We start from the raw sequence: 11,384 nt of genomic DNA, 5'->3' as shown, positions 1-11,384 counted from the left end.
AAGGACCGTCATCGAGAATATCATCGAGCTCGGATCGTCATAAAGGAAGTTTACGCCGTTCGAGGCGAGTCAAGCGTTTCAGAAGAGACGAGGAGTTTTATTACTACTGATTTCGAATCAGTGAGTTTGTTTATTTGATGTTTATCTTCGGTGTCTAGTTTACCGAGATTGTGTTGTCTACAACAGTACTGTTTTGCTGTGTTCGAGATTCTACGTTGTTCCTGAAAGTTTTTGTTATGTTTTCTGTTTAGTGTATTCTCACTCTAAAAGGGGGAGAACTGTGGTGACCTACCCTAACGTTCTATGTTGGCTGCTGGCTCAGCCATATCAAAAAGTATAATAAAATCAGTTTATAACTGACTGCGAACGCGCGCGTACCGTTTCTTTACTCGGTCATATCACACACCCGTCTATTGTGTTAACCCGTATCGCGTGCATGTCTGGCCGGTCTCTATCGCAGGTACCGGTCATAACAAGAATATTATATAGTTTTTTTTTGCAGACGAATTTATAACTCCATAGGGAATTTGTTCTTCTTTGAATAATAGGCTGTTCTTACAAGTTAAATTGTTCCGAATTAATTGGTGGCCGAAATGACAATTTGATCTGCTATGTTTCTTTCTTTTGAGAATAAACTGTTCTTCCGAGGCCTGCTATTCGACTGATCCATAGCCACTCCGTTCAATGTTCGTGGCGATACTTGTCTGCAGCGATCCAGTTGACATATTAACTTATTACTCATAACAGTTGATGATCAGTTTCCAGAACATCAAGCCCTAAAATTGTTTTCTCAATATTTTTTCGGTTGCGGCACTTATAAATTGACTGGAATTCTGATTTTCAGTTCAGTTCACTTACCAAAGTAGAGCCATCGTTGTACTAATTGTTTTTTTTTTTTTTGATTGGCGACTTAACTACATCTTTTTATCAGAAGCTATTTTTCTAGGTACACCTATATAGTATACTGGAAATTGAACTGCCAACTCTAAATGTGATTTGCCCTTCTTCAATTTATAGGCTGTTCTTTCTAGCTACATCGTTACCGGGTTTATTGGCGACAAATCTATTAATTCCATCTGGTGATTTTCTTTCTTTGAAAAATGGGCTGTTTTCGGCTTATTATAGAGGGCTTATTATAGAGTTGTTTGGTAGCCATGTGGTTTACGAATGGTCCCATAGGAGATTTGCCCTTCTTCTATTTATAGGCTGTTCTTTTTAGTTATGCCCTTGCAGACCTTATTGGCGGTCAATGTATTAACTACATTTTTCTCTTTTCAAAAAGGTGATATTATTTTTTTTTAAGTTACACTGTTACAGAGTTGTTTGATTACCAAACCGTCTATTCCTCTTTTAGAGATGTTGCCTTCTTCTAGCAAAACGCTGTTCTTTTGAGGCCAATTTTTCAATCGGTCTTATTTTTTAGCCTAAAGATAAGGACCCTGAAAGCTTTATCTCATACAAGATCAGATCTAACACGTGTTATTCCTCTATTTTGTTTGAAAGCTCTTTTTTAAAAATGTATTTTCTGGTATTAAAACTGTCAGTATGTATTAATATTGAATTTTTCCTTCTTTCAACAATGGCTGCTCCACAGACAAACAGACGTCTCGCTCTACTCACTTTCCATCGTTTCCTTTTTCAACGGACTATTCAAATATTTTGTGGCTCGCAAATCTGTCGTTCATGGCGCTTGCGTCGTTTTTGCTCCTGTTTGACATTTGCTCACTACCGCCGTCTACTCAGTGGGTTTGCGAAACACAGTGTAATAATCATAGGGTGTTGAGCCACATTTTCCTAACGTTCACTTTATTTCACAATTTTATTGAAAGTGCGAAAAAAGAAACTGAGAAAGTGGTAAAAGGAAGCCCCCCGTTTACCTATATCCTTTACCATCGCATCGCAGCTCCTACATACAAAACGTTTATGCAAGTATGTAAGAGTTTCGTGACGTATTTCTTGTCACTGTGTCTTGAGCATTGATATCAGTTGTCAGTTGCCCCAACGAACGAACACGGTTTACTAATCGGGGCGCAGTCGTGACTCAACCAGCGAATCCATTATCAGAATAACCCATTTTAAAATATGCATTCGGAGTAATGGCTTTCGGGGTAATGGCCTATTCGGAGTAATGGCTTTCGGGGTAGTGGCGTTCGGGGTAATGACCCATTCGGGGTAATGGCTTTCGGGGTAATGGCCTATTCGGAGTAATGGCATTCGGGGTAATGGGGTAGAATCTGTTAAACAGAATTCCGACAAAATTTCGTACGCTGAATTAAGAAGTGTTATTCCTCTTCAATTCGCGCACTCCAGTCGACGCCCTTTTTTGTATAGAGGGCAAATGAGACCATCCAACCAACTAGCACGCAGTTCTTCCTCTTCCCATGTATTCAATATAATACGGTGTAAGAGTTGATACAGCTGCTCACTACCGTGCTTGAGAAGATCGACCGGGAGTTCGACCATCCCAGCAGCCTTATTGTTCTTCAGCCCTCTAATGACTGTCTTGACCTCGTCTAGCGTTGGAGGTTCCACAGCTCGTCCGTCGTCGTCAACTCGAATTCTGTCTGTCGCTCCATTCCATTCCATTCCCACCGTCCAACAACTCCTCGAAGTGCTCTCTCCACCTGGCAGTCACCATTGTTTTGTCTGTCATCAAGTTTTCTGCACGGTCGTTGCACATGACGGGAGAAGGCGCTGTTTTTCTCCGCACGCCATTGACAGTTTCGTTAAACCTCCGCATATTATTCTGCTCCATACTTTCCAGCGCCTGATCAGTCACATTTTCCTCATGGTATTTTTTCTTTCTGCTGTGCATTCGTTTTTCGGCTGCTCTCGCTTCCCTATATCGCTCCCTGCTCTGCCGGGTCCCAGCCACCAGCATCCGGCTTCTGGCGACATTCTTCTCATCCGTTACCCTCTGACACCAACGAAACGAGAACGTTGGTACGCATCCTAATAATCAGAAAAGTGTTTTGCTTTTAGACCACGCAAATATTTCATAATACTAAGTGAAGGTGACCTCATTCTAATCTTAGAATTTTAATTTTGGCCTCATCTCTTACTAACATAATGTACCGATAACTTATATAAGATGAAATTTCAGTATAACTTGTCAATTTTGTTATGGCTACAGCACAAAACCGATACTGTAACGTTTGTTTCTTTTATTTCCGATACTTTTCTTAAATATACGTTTGGCAGCCAAGGGCTGAAAGTCTCTTAAAGACAAATCAATCAAATAAATATACGTTAAACACGGCGTTGGAAGTAGTCAGGATACAGTAGTACACAGCAACCACTTCCAACATTCAAGAAAGCAAAAATGTCGCTAATTCTGGTTTGTATGGCTTCCAATCATCGGAAAAAATTGGACATAGTGATTCATTGAAATTCGAATTACCAGTTCATCTCAAGTAAGATTTTTTAGTCAAATGGACTAAAAGAGATTCTTAAAAAACATAACAAAAGCAAAATAAAAGGAATTTTATGCCGGTTTTCAAAACCTCTACAAAACTAATTTGTCATCAAAATGTTACTGGAGATCAGAAATTTATTGAAACCTATAATCATAATTGCAGGTTCCCCTGAAGAAGACGCCATACCTGCGCAAAAATGACTGCTTCTATAATAAAACACGTGTTATAATTGATAAAGACTGCGTTGCCAATTATCAAAACAGTTTGAAATAACACAAAATTGTTTAAAATCATATAAATCACATAGAATCATATAGAATAGTAGATAGCCGTAAAATCGTTTAGTATAGTACAATGCTGTAAAGCATCATTTATTTATAACTGCAAATAATCGTATAACAAAAACTAAAAAAAAACATACATCTCTGATTTTTTTATATGTTATGCCAAATTTTTTAAATTTCTGATCAAAATATAAAACTATCGTACCTCTTTGGTCTCGAGGCCTTGAAAACATTAAAAAACTAATATATTTGCAAATTTTTTGCGTCAATTTATCCCATTCAACGTATTTTTCCTAGAAACTAGAATTCAATAGCTTTCAAACAAAAAAAAAGTTTAAAATAGATTGACTGGTTTAAAAGTTATGGTTTTTTTTTGTTTTTTTTTTTTAGTTTTTATAAACCTTGATTTTCAGGACCACCCTATCTGAAAATTGGTCATCCTAATGACGAAATAAAAAAATACGGGTCTAATTATTGTTGATGAACTACAAACAAACCAAGCTTCACGATGATCGGAGTTGCACTACTTTGTTTTTCTATGGAATGGCTGTTGTATATATTGCGATTATGTATGTATATTCGTTAAAAATCGTACAAAATAGTGCACATCCAGAAAAAAACCGTTAAGAGTCGTAAAACAGCGTGTAACATTATATGGAAACGAAAAATCGAATACAATTGTAAGGTATCGCATTAAATTTTATAAATTACTAGCTGTCCCGGCAAACTTTGTCTTGCCCGGTTGTGGTGGTTTGACAACTGTTGAGCTCAAAATAGCACCGCACTCTAGATTGATTTCATTTCGGTCGTGTTGATTTCCTTCGCAGCTCATGGAAAATCAGTTCTTTATCAATTTTGTTATTTTTCTAGTTGATATTCATAAGTTTTTGTACATATAAACACAGCCACCACCAACACGAACCGAACCGTGCAAGAGTCATGCTCATCGGTTCATCCGTTCTTGAGTTTTGTTGCCTCAAAGGAACTTCAAACTCATTTATATATATATATAGATATAGATTATCGGAATCTTGAAGGAACTGTTGAGAAAGTGCCACCGATCGTTAGAGCTGAAAATATAGCCGAACAATATTTAACAGATCGCGACCACGATCGTTTTGCTGTATAGGGGTTAGGGGAAGTAGTATTTATCTAACTACTGTTTCTGAGCCGTCAGGACCAGGACTTTAGGCAAGTAGATCGTTGTTGTGATTGTGTTGATCAACAATGGCCTTCTGGTTATTTCAAATTCCGTTCAATTTTTCTTTACGCTCGCTTATGTTTTTATCCACCCTGATATTTCATTACTTTCTATCCGACCCCCTGAAACTGATACTCCTTGGAGCCCCCGGGAACCCACTGAAACCCGTGAGACGACCCTGAGACCACATGGTAACCGCTGAAACTCTCTAGGATCCCTTGAAATGACCCTGATATCTCCGAGTGCCCCCTTGAAACCCTCTGAAATTTCCATGGGACACACTGAGGAGCGTCGCTGAGGCTACCTGAAAGCCTCTTTCAACGCCCAATTTCAAGACCCATTGAGGCATCCATGAGCCCCCTAGAACCCTCTCAGACGTTCTGAAACACCCCAGACATCCATGAAGCGGTCCTGAAACCCCCTGGAACCTTCTAAAACCACATGAGAAGGCCCTGAAAATCCTTAGATGCCCTGAGCTCACATGTGACTCCATGAAACCCCCTGTGACCTTCTGAAATGCTCCTGAGATTTCCTGGTATCCACTGAGGCCGCCATAAACGCCCATGAGACTCCTTGAAACGCCCCTGGGGCCCTTTGATGCGCTCCTGAGGCCCCACGGAACTCCCTGAGACCGTTTTAAATGCCTCTGATCAGGGATGGAATTGCCCGCATCGTGAAGCAACTCGCGAGTGAAAATCCAACAAAACCTTAGGTACTCATGGTTCCGAGAGTAAGCCATGTGAGAGTTTATTCGCATTCGCTTGCTTCATGAGTTTGAACCAAAACAAAAACACTCATGATATTTTATTCGCGAAGAACTAGTGGAGCGATTTCAATAGCAAAGCATGTATTTAAGCATCAGAAAGTAATGTTTTGTGCTTCATTGTTCCTGGAAAGCAGAATTGTCGGCCGTGTAAATGTGTTTTTCATTAAACTAAGAAATGCTAAGAGCAGCTTCGTGAATCAAGACGAGTGCATACCAGCTTCGTTAACTCGCGAGTGAAGAAGTACGAGTATATTCAGGCTTCTGTTGTTCACGAGTAGGTTTGCTTTGTGTTTGTGCTGTAATGTGCTCAGCTTTAATCTCCACTATTTTCCATCCTTGCCTCTGAGGCCCCATGGATCCCCCATGATACCTGCAGAAATGCCCCTGAAGCCCCAACAGATCTCATTGGTAGCCTCCGAAAACCCCCTAAAACCCTTGATTGATTGATTTGTCTTTATTAGAGAGACTATCAGCCCTTGGCTGGTTCGTCTCTTTCCCCTAAAACCCTTTCGGATGACCATGAGATCACCTTAAATGCCCTTGAGACCTTCTGGTACCCCCTGAAATCTCATGTTCCTCTAAGTTGCCCTGAGATCTTCCCTGGAACTCCCTGAGAAGCATCCCTGTGGCCACTTAGAAGCCCCCTGAAATGCTCCTGAGACACCTTGAAGTGCCCTAGACACCAGCTGGAGCCTCCTTGAAACGCCGTTGAGATCTACCGGGACCTCCTAAAACTCTCTTAAATGCCCCTGAAACCCTCCTGAACTTCCACTAAGACCCCTTAAAGCACTTCTGAGGCCACATGGAATCCTTCTGAGACGCCTTGCAACAACAAAAACATTTGGAAACGTACAGAATTGTATAGAATCGTTAAAAATCGTTAATTATTATAAACTACGCCTGTCCCGGCAAATTTTGTCTTGCGAAGTTGTAGTGACTTGATAACTATTGAGGTCATTGCAGCACCGCACTCTCGATTGGTTTAATTTCGATCGTGTTGATTTCCTTCCGATTTTTGCCTTTCTCGTACACTAAGTGTACTGGAAAGGCTATATGTTCACTCCAAAAATGACTTTTTGATAGAAGGCCCGGAGGGTCGAGTCACATATACCAATCGACTCAGCTCGACGAATTGAGGTGATGTCTGTGTGTGTGTGTATGTGTGTATGTGTGTGTGTGCGTGTGTGTGTATGTGTGTATGTGTGTGTACAAAAAACTCACATCACTTTTTGGCAGTAAACCTCAACCGATTTCAATGACCGACGGTTCATTCGACGCGGCATACAGTCCCATTGTTTCCTATTGAAAATGGTTCAAATCGGTCCAGCCGTTCCGGAGTTATGGCCATTTAGGTGTTCCGGACCGGTACCCCTGGAAGGGGCCAGACCTTGGGCCAGACATGAAAATGCAACAAACCCAAGCATTTGACATATCAAACCACGGGATTTTCGATCATCTGATGAACGGTTAGCAGGAAAATAGTCTCAGATCATATCAGAACCGGTAGTGTTCCGGAACCGGTTCCGGATGCCCCGCCGGAAGTGGCCATATATAAAAGAGAACCAAACCCATGCATGCGACACATCAAACAGCGGCATTTTCAATAAACTGATGAACGGTTAGCATGAAAACAGTCTCAGACCATATCTGAACCGGTAGTGTTCCGGAACCGGTTCTGGGTGTTCCGCCTGAAGTGGCCAAATATAAAATTTAACATAACTAATTCATGCGACACATCAAACAGCGGCATTTTCGGTTAATTGATGAACGGTTAGCAGGAAAATAGTTTCAGACCATATCTGAACCGGTAGTGTTCCGAAACCGGTTCTTGGTGCCCCGCCGGAATCGGCTAAATATAAAATTGAACATAACTCATTCATGCGACAGATCAAACAGCGGCGTTTTAAGTAACCTGATGAACGGTAAGCAGGAAAATAGTTTCAGACCATATCAGAACCGGAAGTGTTTCGGAACCAATTCCGGATGTCCCGCCGGAAGTGGCCAAATATAAAAGATAACGAAATCCATGTATGCACCACGTCAAACTACGGCGTTTTCGATAACCTGATGAACGGTTAGCATGAAAACAGTCTCAGACCATACCAGAACCGGTAGTGTTCCGGAACCGGTTCCGGATGTCCCGTCGGAAGTGGCCAAATATAAAAGATAACCAAACCCATGCATGCGACACATCAAACAGCGGCATTTTCAATAACCTGATGAACGGTTAGCATGAAAACAGTCTCAGACCATATCTGAAGCGGTAGTGCTCCGGAACCGGTTCTGGGAGTTCCGCCTGAAGTGGCCAAATATACAATATAACATAACTCATTCATGCGACACATCAAACAGCGGCATTTTCGATTACCTAAGCAGGAAAATAGTCTCAGACCATATCAGAACCAGGAATTTTTCAGAACCGGTTCCGGATGTCCCGCCGGAAGTTGCCAAATATAAAAGAGAACCAAACCCATGTATGCGACACATCAAACAGCGACATTTTCGATAACCTGATGAAAGGCTAGCAGGAAAATAGTATCAGATCATATCTGAACTGGTAGTGTTCCGGTACTGGTTCTGGGTGTCCCGCTGGAAGTGGCCAAATATTAGAGGCCAAAATTGAACATAACTCATTCATGCGACACATCAAACAGCGGCATTTTCGGTAACCTGATGAACGGTTAGCTGGAAAACAGTATCAAACCATATCTGAACCGGTAGTGTTCCGGAACCGGTTCTGGGGGGTCCCGATGGGTGGATGCAAACTTTTTAAGGAGTGATAGAGGGGTCTCCAGTTAGGCTAATGGATAAGGCTATGGATCGCCAATCCGGAGACGGCGGGTTCGATTCCCGTTCCGGTTGGGAAAATTTTCTCGACTCCCTGGGCATAATGTACCATTGTACTTGCCACACAATGTATAAATTCATGCAATGGTGGGCGAAGAAAGCCCTTCAATTAATAACTGTGGAAGTGCTTTAAGAACACTAAGTTGAAGAGAGGCAGGCCAAGTTCCAATGCGAACGTCGAGCCGAAAAACAGAAGAAGAAGATGATTTTTACTTTGCATGCCTCAAACTGGCTATTACTTGAAAATGGTCAAACTTATCGCAGCTTTTTAACCCTCATTCGAAGGTTTAATAAATTTTCTTTCAAAAAAGATCTTTTAATCTTTTGGGTTAGTTAAATAACTTAGTTTTCTAAAGCAAATAAGCTCGAAAGTATAATTTTGCCTTTCTCCTACACTGAAGTGCAGACCGATAGAAGGCTCGGAGGGTCAAGTCATATATACCAATCAACTCAGTTCGACGAATTGAGATGATGTCTGTATGTGTGTATTAGAGTGGGTCAACATTGTATGGAGCTGAAAAAGCGTTGCTTTTTCAATCTGTATTAGCGTCCAAAGCAACTGTGCAAAATTTGGAAGCGATTGGTTGCGTCCCCGTATTCCGCATTGCGATTGAAATTTGTATGGAATTTATTATGGGAAAACGTACTTTTTTGCATTTTATTCCCAATTTGAATTCTTTTGTCTAACACCATGTAACTGATTACGTTAAAGTATAGCCTAGAATATGCCGAAAAACTTTGTCGAAGACCGCAAAGTGATCCGACGCTTGTGAAAAAAGTTATTTTTTCGGTAACTTAGGCCAAAAGTTGAGATTTTATTGATGTTATTCCTTTACATGTTAAATGTTAAGCACCACTGGACAATCTGCACGTTATAACTTTTTTCACAAGTGTCGGATTATTTTGCGGTCTTCGGCAAAGTTTTTCAGCATGTAGGCTAGGCCATACTTCAACGTCATTAGTTGGATCGTTTTAGACAAAAAAAAATCAAATTAGGAGAAAAATGCAAAAAATAAACACGTTTTTTCATACTAAATTCCATACAAATTTCAATCGCAATGCAGAATACGGGAACGCAACCAATCGCTCCTTAATTTTGCACTGTTGTTTTGGATGCCAAAAGGAATCGAAAAAGCTGTGTTCCAAAAAATCGACTTTGTTGATCTAGTCTATTGTGTATTGCTATTAAAAATGATACGGATAGATCGAGGCGTTCCGGAGTTATGGCCATACCAGTGATTCAGATCAGCACCGGTGGAACTGGCCGTATATAAAATTGAACCAAGCCCCATTATGCGACTTATCAAACTGCGGCGATTTTTGTAACTTTTAGCATGGTTTACGAATTTTATGCGAAAATGAAAACTGGAGACCAGAAATTCCACGATATCGGTCCAAAATTCAAGATGGCATCCTAATATTCAAGATGGCGGCTGTTTAAAGGAGTTTCAGGCTTTAAAACCATGCAATATTTGGTATTGGAAAGATGTGGGAAGTCCATAAATGACGATTAAAATATCCTAGATGGCGACCAAAATATCCGAGATCGCGTCTCAAAACTCAAGATGGCGACTGTTTAATGGAGTTTTAGGACTTGAAACCATGCAATGGTGGAGAAGAAATCTTTTCTCCAAAAATGACAAACAGAGTATCAAAGATGGTGGTCTACAATCCAAGATGACAGTTCAAAACTTAAAATGACTTCTATTTAATGGAGTTTTGGGCTCTAAAACCGTACAATATGGGTGTATCTTATATGGGGAAGAAGTCTGGAGTCCAAAAATAGCGACCAGAATTTCCAAGCTGCCAGACTTTAATCCTAAACGGCGGCTTAAAAATCAAAAACCAGATAAACGATATGGTCTCTGATGCCATGAATGTATGAAAGTGCAATATCCATCAACATGTCACTTGAGTTGTGTTGAAATGTGTTTTCGAAGGCACGAGAAAGGCGCCATCACCGCTAGGTGGATTAATTAGGGTTTTTTTTATCAATTTTCTTACTTTTTAGTTGATTTTCGCAACCTTTTCTACATATAAACACAGCCAATATGAATTCGACTCGAACCGTGTAAGAACCATGCTGATCGGCATGCGCGTAACTACAGTGGATTTGCATTGGCGTATCTAGGATTTTTTCCTGTAGGGGGCCCAGGGGGGGCCTGACTTGAGATGAATTTTAGGCGGGATGCGCGCCCGATATGTGAATATGCAAATCGGTAGAGTAATGCGGGGCAAAAGTTCGCACCTAACAGACTTCACAAAATAACTAATAAACGAAAAGAAAACAATATCATTTTTCTTCGTTAAACGGGTTCCTATCATGTTGCCTTCAAATTGTAGTACTAGATTTTTTCGCGTTTCTTTTGTAGTTTTAGTAATACAATTTTAAAAACAAGTACTCCAATGCGAACTTTTGCCCCATAGTGGGGGCAAAAGTTCGCATTATGCGGGGCAAAAGTTCGCACCTTGTACAGGGTAGTTTTTTGGTGTGATGTTCATTTATCCCATGTTAATTCATGTTCGTCTTTTCTTTCTAGCCATGAAATCTGTTTCTTTCTGTTCTTAGCATTACGGCCCAACTGGAATACGACCTGGTGTTCAGCTTATGTATAGAATGTGTTTTATGAAGACTTCCACAACTATTAACTAAGAGCTGTCCTTTCCAGCGTTACTGAAGTTGTCAAAATACTTTGTGGGGTAATCATAGGGATACGTGTTGCAGAAAATACATGAAAAAAAAACAAATATGCAGCAAAACTGTTGAACGGGACCTAATCGAATCTTATCCCCGTCAGTATGGCGATGAGTTATAGCAATCAATTTACAAACTAAGCTATGAAAGGCCCCGGTAAAGTAAAGAAACATAA

Source organism: Aedes albopictus, chromosome 1 (genome assembly GCF_035046485.1).
Source record: "Aedes albopictus strain Foshan chromosome 1, AalbF5, whole genome shotgun sequence".
In the NCBI taxonomy this organism is placed as follows: domain Eukaryota; kingdom Metazoa; phylum Arthropoda; class Insecta; order Diptera; family Culicidae; genus Aedes; species Aedes albopictus.
This window is presented reverse-complemented; position numbering follows the sequence as displayed.